The sequence below is a fragment of the Pteropus medius genome, unplaced genomic scaffold, assembly GCF_902729225.1.
Source record: "Pteropus medius unplaced genomic scaffold, Ma_sr-lr_union100, whole genome shotgun sequence".
NCBI classification, from domain to species: Eukaryota; Metazoa; Chordata; class Mammalia; order Chiroptera; family Pteropodidae; genus Pteropus; species Pteropus medius.
The window spans coordinates 882058-903933 of NW_024345481.1; the positions used below are offsets into that span (position 1 = coordinate 882058).

General features: G+C 36.4%; 1 protein-coding gene and 1 pseudogene across 1 annotated transcript in view; one reads left to right on the forward strand and one right to left on the reverse strand.

Moving 5' to 3' along the window:
• IPCEF1 (interaction protein for cytohesin exchange factors 1) overlaps positions 1-10041 on the reverse strand; it is a 129855-nt gene extending 119814 nt beyond the window's left edge. The window contains exon 1 of the mRNA XM_039873848.1: positions 9501-10041. The gene's annotated coding sequence lies outside the window, so the exon portion shown is untranslated. The remainder of the gene's footprint in view (positions 1-9500) is intronic.
• On the forward strand, positions 2882-3000 carry LOC120611471 (uncharacterized; annotated as a pseudogene).
• Positions 10042-21876: the final 11835 nt, after the last annotated feature.

Consider the following 21876-nt stretch of genomic DNA (forward strand, 5'->3'; position numbering starts at 1 on the left):
GTCAAAACTCATAGAATTATAGGACTTATGACCTGTGCCTTTCACTATATGGAGACTATATGTCAATAACTTGAAGCATGAGAGGTAATGAGACAATATTATTTTCATGAAATGAAAATTAAACCTGCAAACAAATAAAGCAATAAATTAGAGCAAATTCATTCTACTCTTCTCCTCAAGGAGTGTAAACCCAAGATTATGGGTGAGATGGAGGCACAAATCTGTTTTCATTTCCACATGACTAGAATCACAGCATGCTTCTGGTTTTAAAGATACATAATTCCATATAACACGCTGCTGATGTCAATAATTATCTTTCTTCCCACCCCCCATCATTTGGCTCATAAACTAAAGCCAACCTCATCATCCAGAACCTACAGAAGATGTGGGGATCTGTTCCAACGCTAGCTGTTAGGACTATGAGTGTCTGTCTTCAACAGGATGCCTTCCTGGGAGACATTCAAGGATAAGTCTGACTACATATGATTTTTTTCTTGCGTGCTGACTTTAGAACGTAATTAAGGATAAGCTATGTCTCCACAGTAATTTTTCCTATGTAAGTTGATAATATACCCCAGATTCCAATGTATAACTAAATTCCTATTATGTGATTCTTAGTGCTCTGGTTAAAATTAAACGTACTGATTGTATTTGAAGTATATGACAATTCTCTCTAATCCTTTCTCTTCCCTCCCCCTACCAAAAAAAAACATGAACTATTTATAAAACTTTAATTGTTTCTTCATTTGGTTTTACTTATCTGGACTCATAAGCCATGCATGGTAAATTTCAGACCTATAATTTGTGGCTTCCTGCTTCCAAGATTACTCCAGAGTAGTTCTTATGTGACTGTTTTTCTAGTTAAATATTTACACATACACATGGGGTACACAGGCAGTTCATACTTGATATGATTTAACAGCATCTACATCTGTTTCTCATCATAACATGATGGGAAAATGTACCTACTAAGCATTCTTTTAATATATTTGTCCAAAACATTTTTCCTACTCTGGTCTTGAGACATTTCTCTGTAAAGAAAACAGATGTAAGATGGCCCCTCTCAGGCACTACTTCCTTCTCAAGTCCCTTCCTCTGGCTTCGGGGTTCTCTCTTGCTGTCAATCATTACTTTCCAAGCTAAATCAAAGTATGGGTCATGTCTTCTTTTTATCAGTGTGTGAGAAGCACAGAATTAAATCCAGATATGAAGGGCAAAATATCCTATTTTTAAATTAAAAAGAAAAACAAAAACAAAAACTCCAAAAGCAACAACTGGCTTCGGGTGTGATAACTCCAAGGTCAGCAAGACTGCGTTTGAAGAAAGGGCCTGCTGATACAAACAGCGTCCCAGTGCACAGCTTCAAGCATGGGCTTCTCAAATACAAAACCAGAAAATCCTTGGTTTTCAAGAGGTGATCATTCCTAAGTTCCCAAAATTTCAAATCACGGCACAAACATTGGTTCTCATTCCTCCTCTAAGTCAATAATATTTTAAATTCATACATTCTTCCAGAAATATGAAGCATAGTTATACCATAAGAGTACTGTCTTCAAAAAGACGTTCCTTCTGTTGTTTGGGTTTTCAATCCACAAATCGCCTTTTTATTTGTTATTATCATAGGCGATAACAAAGAAAAATTTTAAAGAAAACGAAAATGAATGCTGAGCAAATTATAAATCCTAGAAGCTGACCATACTTCATGTGTATCAAAGAAACAAAACTAAAAGACAGAATTCTTTTCAGCTATTGTGAGACTTTTTCCAATTTAGGTCTAACTCAAGATCTTGATTTTTTTTCTTTTCTCTGATTATCTTTTGGCTACTTCACAGCTCATTACACTCTGCAGAGAATGCGATTGGATAAAATAAAAGTTGATGAGACTAAAATGGGTCCAACTGGCTGCATCAGCTCTGAGGAAAAGCTCTATTTTCAAGATGCCTAGAAACCTGACTCTCCTAAAGCTTTTGGTGAATATGAGAATTTGAACAATTTTTAATATTCTTAACTCCTGTCACAGCGATTAAAAAGAATAACAGTAGTTTTTAGACATACTGTTTTTGGACATTCATTTTTAAGAACTAATAAGAAAAGTTGCTCAAATCCAGCTATCACATTGTATACTTAGAGAAGAACTTCCTGGATACTATGTATTTTCTAAAACAAATTATACACACACACACATACATGAACGAGTGTTAGCTTTGGTCTACTGTTCTGATACGTCAAATATCTATGCTAGTTTTAGAAGAAGGTAATTACAATATGTGGATAAATAAAACCTACAGTTGATGCAGTTTTTCACTCATGAACATACATAGTAGATAAACATTTCAGGAAAACGAATAATATGTACATCTCATTTTTTCTCAATTTTTGGAGAATTAAAACATAATACACACCAAAAAGCCCCAAGGAAACTTACAAAACCTTTCCAAAGGCAGAGAAGGAATACTCTCCAACTCTTTTTATAACAGCATAACCTGACGTAGACATTACAAGAAAAGAAATTTGTAGATAAGTATCCTCATGAACATAGATGCAAAAATTCTTTTTTTTACAGCACTGATATAAATATATTTGTTTTAAAATAAAGCTCTAAATACAAAAAAAAAAAAAAAAAAAAAAGTGGCGAAAAATAATAATTGACTACAGCCATGCCACCCTGAACAACACGCCTGATCCTGTCTGATCTCGGAAGCTAAGCAAGGTCAGGCCTGGTTAGTACTTGGATGGAGACCACAAAGACCAGAGGTGCTGTAGGTGTGTAAAAAAAAAAAAAAAAAAGTGTTTGGACGTGGTTCCATATTGTAGTGGTTAGCACGTCTGCTCTACATGCAGAAGGTCCTGGGTTCGTGCCCCAGTGGAGTCACGGTCCATGGTCTACAGCCAGGCCACCCTGCACAAGCCTGATCTCATCTGATCTCGGAAGCTAAGCAGGGTCAGGCCTGGTTAGTACTTGGATGGGAGACCACATAGGAAGACCAGGTGCCATAGGCATAAATAACAATAAAAAAAAGTTAATTGAATAATAACATACATGATACATGAAGAAAACGAGTATTATGGAGGAGGAGCACAATGGTCAAAGTCTGTAAAACACGGTCTGACAACGAAGTGGACGTATGATTCCTGTGTCGGTTTCCCTTTCTTAGGCAACATTCCCTGGTTTGTCGTGGTAAATCTTCTCTTCCCGACTCTCAGCCCAACCTGTTCCCAGGAAAGTTGGTTTCACTCCTGGGCCCCAAGAGACAGCACTGAGCATTCCATCACCTTGGCCAGTGCTGGGCTTTTCAATGGGCACATGAAGATATAAAAATTCTCTACGAAACTACTGGCTAATTGAGTCCTGTGATATGTAAGAAGGACATTATATAATGACTAGGGGGACTTTAACATTTGAAAATCAATAAAAATCAATCACTATATTAGCTGAATAAATGGAGAAAAACATATGATCATTTCAATAGATGTGGGAAGTGCATTTGCCAAAATTCAATATCCATTCACGATTTAAAACAAGCATACAAATAAAGAAAATTCAAGGCTTGCAGGTAGTAGAAGGGAACTTCAATAAAAGGCCATCTACTAAAAACCTTCCAAATAACACTATATTTATGATAAAACATTAAACACTTCCCTATAGTTGGGAACAAAGTGAAGAATGTCTTATCTCACTATTTCTATTTATCCTTGTATTGGAAGTACTAGCCAGTGCAATAAGTTAAGAAGAAACAAAATTAAAAGACTTAAAGACTTGAAAAAGAAGAAGTAAAACGCTCTTCTAAAGAAAAACTTACTGAAGCCAGGCCAGCTTCAAAATATTAAAGGCGGCTTTTTTTCCTCAGTAAAAAAAAAAAAGAAAGAAAGAAAAGCTTAAAAATTATTTTTTAAAAACCAAAACATTATTTAGGAAATTCTAAGAATCCATGTAGAAAATCCTAACAGGATAGAAGATTAATATAAAAATTTAATTACATTTCTGAGTGAAGCAAAAACTTAATTTGAAAATAATATTTAAAAGCAATTCCCTTCATAATACCACCAAACAATATTTAGGGATAACTTTAACAAAAGCATGCAAGATCTCTACACTGACAAGCATTGCTGAACAAAGACCTAAAGCAGACCTAAATAAATGGAAAGATACGTCATGTCCATGGATCATAAGGCTTAATATTGTTTAGATGAATGGATAAGCAAATGATAGCATATCCATATTATGGAATATTGCTCCATTGTATAAATAAATTAAATAGAATATTGCTACATGTAACAACATGGATGAGTCTTAATATAATTATGAGTGAAATAAGCCAGACAAAAAAGAATACATAAAAATCCTAGAAAATACAAAATAATCTACAGTCATAAAAAATCAGAACAGTGATTGCCTGAGGATGTGGGAAGTAGGGATAGGTTGAAGAGAGGGACTACGTTTTCTTGGCTGTGATGATAGCTTCATGATTATAGACATATGTCAAAACTTATCAAACTGTACACTTTAAAGTGTTGTATTTATTAAACATCATTTACCTCCATAAAACTTTTCTTGGGGGTGGTAACATCTTACTATGAGATTAGCCTACATCAATTTGAGAAACAAAAAGAAAGTTAGCGTGACTAAAACGGGGTGAGTGAGAGAGTTAAAAGACAAGTCAGAGGCAGGCTCGGGCCAGACCACATGTATCCTATAGGCTCAGATCAAGTTTTTGAAATGTGCTTAGGTGGAGGATTATAAACATAGCAGTAATATGGCTTCATTTATGCGAAATGTTTTTTGAGCAGGGGAAGACAGCCAAGTCGAACCTCTGATCAGGTGGCTATACCTGTTGTTTTTAATAGTACTTACTAATCCTGAGTATATGCAGATGCTTCGTGGCAATTTCTGTCATAAAATGGGTTCTCCGATTCCATAGAGAATCTTGTGAAGAACTGAGATTTCTGATATAGTCTATCATGAAATACATTATACAGCAATCTTTTATTCAATCACTATTATGTGACAGCTACCAAATTTCCTAATTTTTCTTTAAAATAATTTTGCCAATAAGAAGACCATAATATCAAGACCAATGCAATCTCACTGATTACGTTTTTAATAGACTTTGTTTGTTAGAGCAATTTTAGGTTCACAGCAAAATTGAGCAGAAAGTACAGAGCTCCCACGCACATACGGCCTCTCCTGCTTCGGAGCAGTACATTGTTACCATGAACCTAAAGTCCGTAGTTTACCTTATGATTCACTCTTGGTGTTGTACATTCTATTCTGAGTTTTGACAAATCTATAACAGCATACATCCACCGGTATAGTAACATAAAGAATATTTTCATTACCCTAAAAATCCACTGTGGTCTGCCTATTCATCCTTCCCTCGCCCCAACCCCTGACAACCACTGATCTTTTTCCTGTCTCCAGAGTTTTGTCTTTTCCAGAATGTCGCATAGTTTGAATCATGAAGTCTATAGGCATCTCCGATTGGCTTCTTGCACTTAATAATATTCATGTGAATTTCCTCCATGTTTTTCATGGCTCAACAGCTCATTTCTTTATCCATTCCCATGTAAAGGACATCTTGGTTGCTTCCAAGTTTTGGCGATTGTGAATAAAGTTGCTGTAAACATCTGTTGTACAGATTTTTGTGTGGACATAAGTTTTCAACTCCTTTGGGTAAATACCAAGGAGTGCAATTGAAGGATAGTATAGTAAGGACATGTTCAGTTTTGTAACAAATCACCAAACTGCCTTCCAAAACTGGCTGTGCTATTCTGCATTCCCATCAGCAATGTATGTGTGTAGTGGTATCTCATTGTTTTAATTTTCATTCCACTAACAACATAAAATGTTGAGCATCTTTCATATGCTTATATGTCATCTGTATCTTTGGTGAGGGGGATATTCAGCTCTCTTGCTGATTTTTTAATTGTGTTGTTTATTTTCTTTTCATTGAGCTTTAAGAGTTTCTTGTATATTTTAGATAACAGTACCTTATCAAATATATCTTTTGCAAATATTTTTCCTAAGTCTGTGGCTTGTTTTCTCATTTCTGACAATGATTATATTTTTAACACAGTATATTTTGACATTGGCTATGCCTTCGGTTCACCAAATCCAGCTAGGTATATACTGAAAAATGAATAAGATAAAAATAAAAAGATTGCCAGAACCACAAAATAACAAAATATACTAATGTGTACTATCATCCAAGCAATAGCTTCTGTCTATAAATATACTAAAAAAAAAAAAAAATTAGAAATCCATTTAAGCTCTTAGAAAATTGACTAAATAATTTCTGTTGACATTGTCTTTAGTAAGTCAACTTTTTCCAGGTGGTTATAAGAATCCCTAAGATCATGGAGCACAGAATAACAGTAGGACAGCAAGAAAGGAAATAAAATTATATTGTTTGATATTTTGTCCCTTGCAGTCATCACTGTTTCATCATTTAAAAATTACCTTTTTAAAGTAATTTTTAAGTATTCCTTTTGGAGGTGGTTTTTTTTGTCTTTTCTTTTTTATTTTGTTGGTATCAATGTGGAGAAATGGTGTTAAATAAAACAATCTTGATATTTTCAATTTAGACGTGTGAAGCTGTTAGGTTGAAAGAAATGAGTTTCTAGTCTTAGCTAAAGCCAAAAATGTCAAAATCTTACCTATAGAGTCATCTTCCTCACTATTCACTATCTGCTTTTAAGTTTGAAATTTTCCATAATAACAAAATTAATTTTTTAATGAATATTTAAATACATTGAAATTTAGAATATGAAACAGTTGACATTTGAAATCAATAAGAGCGATGTGGCTTATTCAACTAACTAGCCATGTAAAAAACATCTAATAAAGCTGTCTCTCATTAAAATAAATTTTAGGTGAATCGAAGATTTTAATATATAAAATAATAGAATTATAAGAAGTAAATATAGGAAAATTTATTTATTTGAGGAGATAAAAAGGCTTTTCTAAGCAATACACAAAACCCAAATTCCAGAAAGATTAGTGAATGTGACTACATTAAAAAAGTTTTTCTCTGCACAGAAAAAATACCATACAAAATCAAAAGACAAATGATCAACTGGGAAAAATATTTCAACATATAACAATGAGCTCATTTCCTTAATAAATAAAGACCTCTTACAAATCAGTTATAAAAGACCATTAAACCAATAGAAAACTCAACAAAGAATTTAGAGGCAATTCATAGAAGGGAAACACGAATGGTTTAAAACATATGAAAATATAGTCAACCTCAGTCCTAAAGAGATGAAAAGTAAAATATCAATGAGATATATTTCATTTACCAGAAGACAATTCTTAAGATACATGTCATTAAGACAGATATTTAAGTGGAAAAAAATTAAAATGCTGAACAATATACATTGTGGGTCTCTACCTTTGTAAAAATAACTATGTATGTATATATGCACATTTATATATACATATATATGTATACATGTTTAAATGTGCACAGAACATTCCAGAAGAACATTGTACAAACTGGTTGCTTCGCTGGTGGGAACCTGGACATCTTGAGTGAGGAGTAAACATAATTTTCCATCGCGTGTTCTTATACAAAGTTTAAAAATGTAAATGTATGTCTGCATTACCTTTTCAATAAAAAATAACTAGTTGATAAAATAAACTAAAGTACGTTAGTCAACAGATATGTACTGAGCATCTACTTTGTGCCAATCACTATTTTAAGTGCTGAGAATACAGCTCGGGTGACCAATATAAATCTCTGTCCTCACAGCTCTAACGCACTCCTGGGGGGAGAATAATAAAAGTCTCAAACGAATGCTATTCCGTCTGTACAGTCTTGACAGTAACCTGATGATGTTTTTGTTGGATGTGACTTTTTTTTAATATAAGTGAATATATTTAGTTTTATGTAAAATAGTAACTATAGAAACACGTTATTTGGAACTGACAATTGTCATCATCATAATTTGCATAGGCCTTGTTGAATAAGAAGAAGCAAAAAGAGGTTCATGGTTCATGCCTTAATTATATTCATATAATTAAAAATTTTGTTCTTGAAACAAAATGTTTCTATCGCTCTGCCTTTTTTTTTTTTTTTTTATGATTTACCTATTGAGAATTAAGCCTCTCTCTCCCTTACCATTTAATTATTTCAGGAATCAAATCTAACTTATGTCCTGAAGATTCAGGACAAAAACAACCCCCAAAATTTTTACTGTCACTCATATACATATAATTCTCATCAGTGTCTTAAGTTCTTATCTCTATTGCATCCAAGGAACAACTACCCAAAGAAGATGTAAATTTATAGCTGTTAAGCCTTTGTTTCACTTATAAAATACACAATAGTTGGTTAAAGAATCTTTGGGTAGGCTAAAGAACAATATTTTTAAAGTATGATGAGCACTAGACTTGCTCAACACTCTGTCGGAAAGGGCTTACTTGGCCAATAAATTGGGAAATGTTGCTTATTAAAATTCCCCATAATTAAAAACTTTCCCATGTTGGATATTTACAATGCATGTTACCATTGCAATATTACAATATTATATTACATTAGCATATTAGCAGCCCTAAGAAATCCTTCAATGAAGAATTTTGCTTAACTTTTGAACCTCTCTTTCTTCCTTCTCTCTGCCACGAGTTAGCCCTGAGACTTCATTTAAGACCCAAATTCTCTTCAGCCTTCATGTTCTAATGTCAAAAATCTAAGACTTAAGACCAGGTGATATTTTACCTTATTCTATTTTACTTTATTATTTTAGATTCTTGGTCTCACTTTAGAAAAATTAAGCAATTTAAGCATTTAATGTCATGGCTTTGGAACACAGCCAAATAAATAATAGTCAGCTATTACTGAATTCCAATATATGCACTATGATTGATTAATGTGATACAGAGTGCAACTCAACCTAAAACACTAACCGTTGCATTATGAATGATAAGAAAAGTATTTCGAATTCTTTTTCAAGATTACTAAGCATAAGTCTTAGAAGATGGCACAGAGAAATAATCCTAGACAACAGACTCACACACACACACACACACACACACACACACACAAAGTTAGTTTATGTTCTAATTTTTCCAGGAAACAGGGGGGAAAGGTTAAAAATTACCATTTTAAAAATCAACTAAGAGTAATATTTTTAAGTAACTATTCACATAAATAACTCTGTCATGATTTCTTAGATCAGGCATGCAAAAATGAAAATAGATTATTTTTTCATGGAGTCCTACTCATTTGTCCACGAAACAGATCTGTGTTAAGAAAGTTCAGTACCGGTCTTTGTTACGAAAGACTGAGGAAACAAATGATGAAAAAAATAGATCTCCTGACATCAGGGGAGATTATAATCTGAGCTCAAATCAGGACAAGTTTCAGTTCTGAATCTTCGTTTTCCTCTCAGTAAATTCAGAGTCCTTCCTGGCCCCACTCCGGAATTCATGCTATAAAAACTTCTATTTAGCTCACAACTAACCTGAAGCTTCCATATGTGAGAATTACAGCGCAACATACCTCAGTCACAAGGAGCACACTCTCCTCCCCTGGCAAGAAGAAAATGAAAAGACTAAGTATGTGTGAGTTTAGAACAATCGAAATGCAATATTACCCACCAGATTACTTCCTCATAAGGACAATCCTCTCTGATAGAACACAACGATAACCAATAACAACAAATGCAGAATCCAATGCTTTTTAAGCATGAGACAAAGGATCTCCAATTCAAACCACACCTCCCAATCAAAAGCTGTTAGGAAACTACCTTCCTTTTGGATGCCAAGAGGACTTTTAAAATTATAGCCTCTCTTTCAACTAACACTCTGCCCAAGAAACTTGTATTAGCTGCAACTTCTGAACCAGTCTAAGAATTTTCTCTTACAATGCCCCTCACAAATTTGTTCAGCCATGGAACTGAGTCTTTTTAACTTCTGCTTACATCTTGACTTTTATCACTACACATGGCTTTCAAGGCTTCCAGGAGGCACTGATAGCATTGTTTAGTCCTGAAGTTTGACACGGCATTTTCTACAGTCTACCAGCTAAATGTGAGCCTTTACAAAGGAATCTTTTGTTTCCATATTTAAAAGGTACAGTTCCCCCCAAGAAAAGCCTGCTACAATCTCGCTATGTAGAATAAATGCCAGTGAAAAATCAGGGACCATGACTCATACCATGTGAGACATTTGACCTATTAGTAACTTTTTATGAGGCAAATTTATCTTCTGGTGAAAGCCCAGGAACGACAAATATTTATCTGAGGGTCTAAGTTTAATACATCAGGAAGTTAAAATTGGTCATTGTGTGTGTGTGTGTGTGTGTGTGTTTAAAAACATTTTTATTAAACAAATCTTGAAAAACTTTAAAGAGATTCTCTTCTTTGGTAAATGGAACTTGAGACTCAAGCATTTTGTTCTGCTTGAATCCCCATGTCTTCTGTGCCAATGAAGAGCATCCTCCCCCTTCCCCATCTTCTGCAGACTTCTAAATCACTGGAGAAACCACCAGATAGGAAGTCAGAACAAATACCTTCTGAGCCTTAAAGAAGTTATCTCTTAATGAGGGAGACTCGAGAGAAAAAGGGAGACTGGGTAGGGAATCTGTTGTAAAAGAGGTGCATTACAGGGTCAGGACAAGTTGTCAGTAAACATATGTGTGACCAAGAGGTCCCTCAAATGTCTTACAGCATCTCGATGTTCAGCTGATCTTGAAGCAAGCCTAGTGGAGACCCTGGAGAGGATTGCAGTTTGGAAGACTTGAAAGGAACTTGATCTAATGGAAAAGCCGGCACTTACTGCTGCCTGTGCAAACACAGGCCTGTCTTTTACTCGAAGCCCCCAAAGCTAGATCAACTTCATTTCCCTATAGTCTTCAGCATGTTACTGAAACTAAAGTCATGGATTGGATCCTCACACAAGCCAATTCATTTAGATTTTTTTCCTCAGCCACAGACTGCACCCTCGATCTTAGCATCTTGTGCATGCCTTTAAAGCCTTGACAGAAAAAAGTATTAAGAGAGAGGAAGGATGAAATCAAGTAAATCACTCCCATCTTTATACACAGAGGGCAATACCTCATTATATAGAAAGACGTTTTAGATGAGAAAAGTTGAAAGAATCTTCAAAAACCAGTGATGCCGTCTTTGTTGTTGGGCAGCTAATAGTTAGAGAGTCTAGATTAGTTAGGTGCTTATCAGCTTGAAGTGGTGAGACAGGGGGGCCAGATGGCTTGGCAGTCTGAATCAGCTTTCAGAAAGTTCTGACTGGCTAATTCACACGCAGTGGTGTCAGTAGCTCATAACAACCGAAATGTCTTTCCTTCCCAAGAATGTGTTCACTTTAACCCAGATTTAACAGTATAAAGGGTCTTGGACTTAGAAAATCTAGATGGGGAACTGAGCATGACCTCTAACAAGTTGTACACATTTGGAAAAATCACAAAGTCTTTTTGGACCTCAGGTCCCTTTCCATACAGAGGCAGAGTTGGAGAAAATAAAGTCTCAAGTCCTACCTCACTAAAATAGGTTTGGCATCTGATTCTATGGAATCAGCAGTGGCATCAGGCATCCAAGACAGGTGAGTACAGGCTTCCCGACCCATTCAACTGTAAGACTAAGAATATGTGCCCGATGGGATGTCTCAGGCTGGGAGACACTAAGGAACAGAAAAAGATTAGACTCGAATTCAAACTTTACCTAGATGATAAATCAATAGAGACAAACTTACTGGTAAAGGTCAAGCAACGGAATGCTGTAAAGGGGAAAAAACTTCTGTAAGAGATAGTAAACTAGAATAAAGCCTCAGTTCAGCCATTCACGAGTAATGTGGCCTCGGACAGGCACTTAACCATTCTGAGCCTCAGTTTCCTCAATGCATGTATCACTCACTATCTGCCCCAAACACAAACAGCACAAAGTCTTTGTATCGATAAAAGAAAATGCACAAATGTACTCGGTAGATTGATTGTAAGCAGTCATAGTCAGAGGTTCCATGTGAATGGGCATTCAGGATTTAGAAGAAAGTCCCTTTTTCAAAGAACAAAAACAAACAAACAGCTAGAAAAGGACTTTTGAGAAAACAGCGTCTTATTTTCCCACTTGTAAGATATAGACACTGAAATGTTGATAGGTAAAACTTCTCTAGACTCCTCAAGAGAACAGAGAGCAGACTTTCAATGGAAATGTCTGCATGATAGAAAGATGGCTAAGCCTGAGGTTTTGTCACACCAAAAGCCACAGAGCATGCAATGACGTTTAAGTAAGCAAAAGATTCGCAGAAACTCTCCTTTACACCAGGACACAGGACACATGCTCAGAGGGAAGGCAGAATATAAGGCAGGGGGTTTGGACCAACATGCCCAGGTGAGCAAGAAGAAAAGGTACAGAAACCTGAGATTTGGCCACTACCAAGACTGATTGGGGTGAACAGAAGTGGAAAATGAAGAAAGCTTTTCTTACCTGAATGACCAGCTTGACCAGGACGGGAAGTATTAGACAACAAATCTACCTGGACCCAAGAACAAGTATTTGATATCAATGCACAGAGTGATTATATAAAGCAATGTTAATCCCTCAATGAGGGAGGGAAAAAAAACCTAATAGTTTTTTCAATTCTACCTAACCAAATTCATTTGTTTTGATCAACTCTCCATGAACTCTCAAAAGAATAGAAGGAAAACATCCAGAGGAGACTGGGAAATAATTCAATTTTAAATAAGGGTGAATTGCAATAATCTCGGGACAAATGAGGGGAAAACCTTGCTAACAGCAGGAAACTGAGTGAGGAACCAGAGTCAAATCAAAACTGGAAAGATGAGTGTTCAAATCATATTGTGGGATAACAGTTGAAAAGAATCAAGGTCAGGGAACTTCCCAAGAGAGAAACTCTAGAGACAGCAAGACAGAGAGCCAAGAAGTCAGTCACATACGATGCTGTAGTTCAAAGGTTTAAGGAGAAATCTGAGAGAGATGGATACAGGTCACTGAGGCAAAGCAGAAAGCCGAGTCTTGAAGTCTATAGAAGGGTTAATTTGGGGATGTGATCAATACGGAAAGGGATGCTGAATCCAAGAAGACAGGCCCTGGGAAAGGCCCTAGATATAACCAAAGTGGAGCCTTTGCAAGCAGAATGAATAGAGTATAATGGAGCAAAAAAGGCAGGAAATTTGCCAGGCTCTGTCAATTGAGCCTTGTATAGAGTGTGTGAATCCTCAAGCTCTCTGCTTTTTCTCCTTCTTCCTGCCGTATGACTTTTGTTTTTTTTCTTTGTGTCCACCAGAAGGTTCAACACACAAGGGAAGATGACACTAATTGTTAAAATTTATAAAATGTTTAGGAAAGGAAAGATACAAATACAAAAGTTGAAATGTACCTTTATAGACTGTGCAGATTCATTCATGCTTTTTCTGATTCTCATCATAAGTCATTTTGAGTTGATTATATTAATCCTTAATAAGTTATAACACCTCTATGCCTTGATCTAAAAAGAGAAGTATAATGTGTAAGCCTAGGACCACTGCCCAAGATCTAGCTACTACACTGTTGGATTTATAGTATTTTCTCAAAACTATTTCACCTATTTGTTGAGCATTGTATCATGCTTCTAGGGATACAAAAGAAAAATAAGTGAAATAAAGAGAAAAGAAGAAGAAATTACTTTTCCCTCTCATTTAATTAGTGGAGAAAACATGTTAAAAGACCTGACATTATGTTTGCCCATAAGACTCAAGAAAGTTCTATCATTAGGGTAAATACAAATGTATGAACACCCACCCCTATTATCAAACTTTTTCTCCAAAGCATCCCATTTCCCTGTCAAATCTTTTCTTCTCAAGTCTTCTCACCATCCCCCCCCCCACTCATTTCCCCATATTGATCAAACAGGGGAGACAGGGCAGTGACCTCAACCTGTCAGCGCTCTGCCTGTCCCTTTCTCCCGCCACATTTGACCCAATCCTGTACTCACTCTGCCTTTAAAATACTCATATTAGCTTGAAGCGTGTTATAACTCCTCTACTGTCCTTCTCTGCTCTGGATTTGTGCTTTTCTTCTGTCCATATGTCTGGTAAGTCACCATCACGAGTGATATTTATAGCCTCCTTTTTCAGTTTGCAAAGCATATTTACGCACATCATCCCACTGGAGACCCTGATAACTCTTAGAGACATATAAAACGATGATGCTACCCATTTCCCAAAGAGAGAAACTGAGACGTGAGGAAGTAACAACCCCAAGTTCAGCTACTTAGTATCTGGAAGAACAAAGCTTGTGGCTCGTGGTCCAAGACTCTTCGCATTATACAGCTGTCCGGTGTACAGGAGCGCGAGTGCCATTTTGTCTTGGCTCCAGGGGGAAGGCTCTCTTCAAATTTTTCCTCCTGACTCAGTAGTCATCTCTCTTCTCTCCAACCACCTGCAATCTAGCCCCGCTTTCATATTATGTTCAACTTCTTCTACCACCATTAAAGTCTGCTGGATCATGTTGTCTCCAGCTTTTACAGTACTTACTCTCTACTCCGTTCATTAGGATAATCATGTATCATTTGGGGTCATTTTGTTTAATGTTTCATGTGTAGGTTTGGTTGCCCCTACGTTAGTAAAGTGTTTTAGAAACTCTCATTTTTTAATATTTAGTTTATGTTTTCCACAATGCCTAATACAAATTGGGGTAACTTTTTCAGAAAACATAAGAGAATATTTATGTTTAAGAAATTAGCTTTTAATATCACTATGGTCCAGTAACTCAAAAATTCACATGAGTGATGATACCAACAGGCTTAAAAACACATGGAATCAGGGCTCTAAACTAGTCTTCAGGACCTCCAGTCACAAAAACAAAGTTGCAAAAAAACGAGTCAATTAAGGATAACCCTCCTTCCAAAAGATAGCTACTGCCACCTGCTACGACATCCCCAAAACTTGTCTACTCAAATTTACACCGGGGTCCTCCCTCTGCTCCATTTTGCTCTTTTGTTGTCTTCTGCTTTCTTTGTTTTACATGACTGCTAACCATTATTTTTTTTTTAGTTGAAAACTTGTTAAATTTGTCAATTCCTTGCAGTATTTGTTCATTCTGAATATCTGAACCTTTTTAGGGTCAGTTATCATGAAGAAAAAGCTCTCTGATTCACCATTGTCCATTCACAAAATTTGGCTACTGCACTCCTATATGGTAAAGTAGTGTATCTAAAATATGTAATGTGTTAGGAACATGATTTACTATGTCAAAGGATGCATTTATCTCATTTTTGTTAAATACACACATCTATAAAGAAAAATAAATAAGTATTAAAAGTATCTTCTCCTTGCTGCTATGCATTATTGGCAATAAGCATGCATTATATGTGGACTAAAGAAAAAAATTATTTTGAAAAACTTAGGCAGTAAAAAACAAGATAGTTGATAATGTAAATTTAGTAGGAGGTTGAATTCAAGTTCAAAGTATTTGCCTAAAGAGATTCTTTCTTACCAATCTTTTCTTTTTTTAAGAACTTTTTCTAGCCTCATAATAAAATAGAAAGAATGAATGGAGATATTTGAACACATTCTCTCAAAATCCTGCCTTCCTTTTTTTTTTTAATCTCCATTTGCTTCTCCTTTTAAATCTGAATACCTAGAAGCAAATGTCCCATCTCTCTGCCCCAATCCTGCTCAGCATTGATCTGGAAATGTCTTTAGGAATGAGAATTTCCTCATTGCTCAGGCAGATCCGTGACAAGCACTCCTAACATTTTATTATTCACTCAAACAAGCTTCCTCTGGACTAAATGGAGTTGGAGTAAATACACACTCTCAGCTGCAGGAAGGGGAAGAAAGGTGGACATGCACAAAGCAGCCTTATCTAAAAATAAGATGCCATGTGGCATCCTTTTTCTTATGTCCTCAAGGCAGCCGTATATTATTGGACTCTCAGGTCAAACAAGCCCAGGTTTAACTTCTGATTCCAGAATGAAATTGCAGGGTTAGGATCCTGACTATACAACTTACTGTGTGACCTTGAGCCAGGTTCTTAAACTCTCTGAGCCTGTTTCTTTATCAGTAAAAGGAGAGCTAGTTAATAACAGCGTTGCTTAAGAGCTATTTGATTAAGAAATTAGACAATGAACAGACAGCCTTTCATATCTTCCCCGGCAGACAGTGAGAGGACAGTATATGTTAACTCTCAGTAATAACAGTAGCACTAACTACATGTGCTACACAGTCACTGGGGACATAGAAAGCAATGCAGCCTGTTTGAGAGATTACAATCAGAAACAAGGAGCCCTCTTGAACTCTCTTTTCTACCTTCACCCGAAGCTTGCCTCAGTGGCTCTCCCCGCCCAGAATGTTCCAAGCATTGTTCAGGACACCTCACTGGCCAGGGGCCTCCATCCGTTGGCAAAAGGCTCATGTCCATATGGCAAGAAACACGAGCCTGTGGGGAGTAGGCAGTAGTGCTTGGAGCCTGAACTCGGTCCAGGATTGAGAGGAGACTCCCTTGCTAATTTGCTCCCAATGCAGAGCACACAGGAGTAAGTATTTAATGCAAAGCGGAAATGACCATACCCATACCCCACGTCTAGGATTCTGCTACTACCGGGAACACAAAAACTTGAAATCAAAGTCACTTTGGAGGGATTCGCTGAGCCACAATGCTCTGCTCACTTACTCAGCTTTGACGAATGCTTTGGTGTCTTTTCTTGCTGGCATCTGGGCTCAGAATAGCTGGTGTTCCCGTCAAGGCAACTTCGGAATGTTTATGAGTGTTCACAAAATAAAACTAAATAGTCTTCTAGTACCTAGCTCAAACCTTGCTCGACAATTCCCTCTTCAGTCTCTGTTACCTACGCAAAAGCAGCTCCAGTTGATTAATCAAGTTGAAAATCCAAGTGCAAGAAATCTTAGTCGCTTGTGTTCTAGGGTGAAATCCAGCTCTAGCTGGAAAACCTTGGCCATGTTTGACTGAGTTCAAGTTCAGGTCCTTCTCTTTGAGAGCATGGCTGTAAATGAATCAGTTCATATGATTATAAGAAATCTTAAAGGGTGATGTTATTTGTTCTCTTGCAATGAAATACCTAGAAAATATTTGGTATTCAATAATTTGTTGAATGTTAAATATTCAAAAATGGGCATGCATCATATTATATGATTAACATTCACACTCAGAACTGAAAGAAACAATTCTTTGCCTGTTTGGTCAGGATGGTAAGAGAGGCAGAATTCTCTGGGTCCAATGAGGAACCAAGAGAAAAGGCCTTTAGCATACTTTGCTTCAGGCTTTTAACAGGTAGAAAGAACAAGGTTGTTATAACTGACATGCACTTTAATAGATTAAGAAAATATTTCTGATGTAACCATTACTTTGCTAAAGTAGCAGAATCTCCAAACATGTTCAAAAAAGTAATGAGACTGCATATGGTCATCAGACCATAAAAAACTATGGCAAACTTGCCCAACATTGTTCCATACTCTGAGCTGTCCGAACAGAATAATCATAAACAAATAGCCAAAAACGTATGGTTTACATGTTCATAGCCATCTGCTCAGTTTTTGAAAATAATTAAAGGATTCTTCCTGAAAATATGACTTAGCGGAAGTGTAGCCAAATGTCTTCTGGGTGAATCATGACACCTGACACCAAATTATAGTCGATAGACGTGAACACTATTAAATTGAAGCTCCTGGGAAAAATTTTGAGTCAGATTCATTTCTTTCTTTCCAAGGGGTCTGTATTTTCCTATTTTAGACCAAGGTTCAGTACCAATAAGTAAATGTGCCTATAAATAGTTAAATGTTGTATTCCTCTCTGACATTATAGATCAGTGCACAAGACTCCTGAGAAAGCATTTTCCTTTATGATAGGAAAAAAAGGAATCCTACTCTGTTCAAATTTAAAAGAATCTATCTAGTCACAAATTTCTACTGAAATTTTGAAAGAGATTATATAAATTAATAGCAAATCTAAAGGAAATTGAATGTGGATCAATTAAGAGGAGAAAAAAGGTGTTTTTAGTTTTGAGCAAATTAAATGAATTATCTTTACTACAATGATGTTTTCCTGCTAGAAGAATGCTGTTTTCTAGAGATAATTATGGTAATAGGAACTGGGGTAATTTAAATTCTATTGAAAGGGGGATTTAAGAGATTCTTATGGTGCAGAGAAACCTAAGAATATGCTTGAAATCCTGGCTGTTTATGCTGTCATTAAAATAGGTATGCAGGTACCAGACTAACCTTATCCATCAGAAGAATCAACAATTATAGATGAAACCACTGAAGTGACCTAGGTTTCTATTAACTGGGTAGTTTCCATTTGCTATATGCTTCGATTGGAGCCTTAGAGTTTATATTTATGCCAGAGTGTCATCACATTGCATCATTTTCCAACTCAGAATATTTGGACTTTTCTTTCAATATACAACTTGAAGAAGTAACTATTTCCCCCAATAGACACTAATGTTCCATATCCAGCAAATGACCACATCAGTATGATAATAATCTGGAATCCCTAGCTAGACTCCATTTATGACAGGATGCCTTTTTATAGATTTCACAATAGCCTGATTTTCATTTTGTAAATGTGTTTCATCATTTAGTGTTGTTATTCATCCCTATTCAATGAAGTGACTCTACTGTTTAAGCCCCAGTGCCACAGGTTAAAGTCAGAGAAATGAGTCATATTGGATTTGGTCCCTAAAAGTGCTTGTCAGTGGTATAGATGAGTCTATTACTAGCATTTTAAATGATTTATTTTTCACTCTCTGTATTACTTTCTTAGGGCTGCAGTAACAAAATGCCACACACTGAGTGGCTTAAAACCACAGGAATGTATTCTCTCACAGTTCTGGAGACCGGAGGTCTGAAATCAAAGTGTTGGGAGAGCCGTGCTCCCTCTGAAACCTGTAGGAGAGAACCCTTCCTTGCCTTCTCCTAGGCTTCTGGTGGGGCTGGCAATTCCTTGGTATTTATTGGCTAGAGCTGCATAACTCCAGTTTCTATCTTCATCATCACATGGCATTCTCCTTGTGTGTCTGTCCTCATATCGGCCACATTGGAGTAGAGACTCGCTCCATTATGACCTCATCCTAATTTAACTAACTACATCCACAACTACTGTATTGTTAAATAAAGTCACATTCTGAAGTTCTGGTGGTTAGGACTTCAGCATTTGGGGAGGAGGCACGAGTCAACACATAACACCGCCTACAACACTCAATTTCATCTTCGCCTGCAGGTAAAGCTCTTCTATGCCAACTGAATTTCTACCTGGTAAGAAAATGGAATATGAACAGAGACAGAAAGCCCCAGTCATTTATAATATTTTTACTTTCTTCGAAGTCTTGACACTTAATCTCAGTGGCAAGACATACTGGTTGTGTATTTTTATCTCAGCTTTTATAGATGAAAAAATTAAGAAGTTAAGAGCCTTTCTTGGTAGCACATGGCTATTATATGCCACAGGCAGAGCATGCCCGTTTCCTAACCTCTAGGGCTACGCTGCTCCCTCCAGTAACTAGAGCCTATTACCAAGGCCATCGATGTGGGTCCATTGACACTCAACATAGAAACTGGATGTTTTCATATTTATTAGCATATGGCTATGAAAGGGCACCAGTAGGGTGAGAGAGCTATTGTGTATCTTGGCTGAGGTTCTGAACTCTCCAGGGATGGACGGTCCACTATCACCTCCACCATCCGTTCCAACTCCACAACGACCACCTCCATCGCCACCATTTCCACCATGACCTCCACCTCCACCTCCACCTTCACCACCCTTACTACCACCCTTAGGGCTTCTTATCATCTATTTTATCTCTTCCCATCTTCATAGTCTCCTCCTTTCTTGCTTTGCTCTGATGTTCTCCAACTTGCCATGAATGCCACTTACCTCCAGGCCCCTTTTGTTCCGCTGGTTGAGAAGCACACCCTATGGAACACCGCCGGGCCACCTGAAGGCTATATTGACAGCCGCACGTGTGCAATCCTGTCAGGGCACAGGTAGCTTCTTGAAAATAAGAAAAAATTTCCTTTCCACTGTCTCTTCAATAAGGAAATACAAAGGAACTTCGCTCAAGGAGATTTCAAAGTAGAAAGCAAACCTGCTCATACTCATCCTTTGTCTCTCAATTCTGGGCCTCAAATCACTATCTTGTATAAGAAAATCTTTAACCTAAATGAAAACATAGTGCCCTCTAGATAATAGTTAGGCCGCAGGCTCAGAGACACACCAAGATCTGGGTTTAAATCTTATCTCTGCCCCTGCAGAGTGGGCTGGTTTTACAAAGGGCCCTTGACCTCTCTGAGATTCAGCTTCATGGAAGTAATGATAGCACGCTTTCTCAGGACTGTTTTGAGAATTATTCATGTAAAAATAAAAGTGCTGATTACAGTGCCTGGAAGACAGCAAGTATTCAATGGTATCATTGGTTTTTATTCAATGCTCCACATGTGAAATATTCAGAAAATGCTATGGACTATCTATTCAAAAGTCTATTGAGCTGATGTTTCTAGTTTAATTCATATTCCACATTAGGTTATTTGGTTTTTACCACTGGGAATAAGGTTTGTTCTCTGTTTTAATTAATTCTTTCATTTCTGATCTTAACAAATTTTCATCAAAGAGCTGGTCTTTTCTTTTTTATTATTCAGACCTTTTTGAAAGCGTTCATCCACATTCTAGTAATCTTAGGGTGAGTTTAAGCTAGCTAATTTTTCACTTTCGACCACTTCTATTTTAACACCTGTGTCAGTTTAGGAGGCCCGTCTTCTGCTCACATTTGTTTATTTTTTGCCTCTTTCTCTGCCAACCGTCCCTCACTTAATCATATCTGAAACAAAGACAGGAGATTCGTTTCAATACATATAAGCCAAACTATTTGATTTTTGGCTTAGAGGTATTGAGACTCCCTCATGACGACAGGCTGGGACTCTTGGGTAGGATGACAAGGTCTTAACAACAAGAATTATTTACTAACTCCACAAAAATGGTTTTTCTGATCTCTCCCCATGTTTACCAAGATGATAAAAATAAGTGAACACTTCCTAAAAATTTTATTATTCTTCTACTGGCAAATCTAGACTTAATTGAAAATTATGAACTATTAAATTCATGGTTGAACTTGCTAGAAAGTCAACCAATCTAGGTATAGAGGCAGTTACACATCATCAGAGAAATAACCCATGTTCATGTGATTCTAGGAAGTAATTAGACCAGTCAGCCCCAGATGAGACCTCATTCGCATGTTTTTTCTTTTGAGCTGCCACATGATTCTGTACTAGTCTTAATTTCAAAAGGGATCCCCCAAAGATAAAATAACATACATCATGTCATTTCTTAGACTGCAATGAACGTTAACATACTATAACTAAAAAACTACTTTTGTTATATTTTTGGTGGAAAATTAAAAGGTGGTTAAATTTTAGTTCGTTTATTTTAATTCAACTTTATTTTGTTTTCAGATTATTAAGGCAGTCCAGATATGTGCCATTGATTAAATATTTTTTTAAATAGGAAAGTATAAAGAGAAATATAAGTATCAGCTATAAATCCACTGATTATATATTAACATTTTTAACATAGTTACCTCAATCTTGCTTCTCTGCAGTATTTTTTACATAGTTGAAAATGCTGGGTTCCTGCTTTTCTTACTTAGCATTAGTACAAATAATATTTCCATAAACATCATTTTATTAATGGTATTCCTTTACATAGATATACCACTATGGGCTTAACTGTCCTGATAACTAGGTTTATAACATTTATTTTTACCAAATGATTCTTTTTAAAAAATTATGCTCATTTTGTAAACTTTAGATAATACCAAAAAAAAGAAAGAAAGAAAGAAAGAAGAAAAGATAAATTGATAGTTAAATTTTGAATTGCGTCAGTGTGATTTGAAAACTAAAGAAAATATATTGA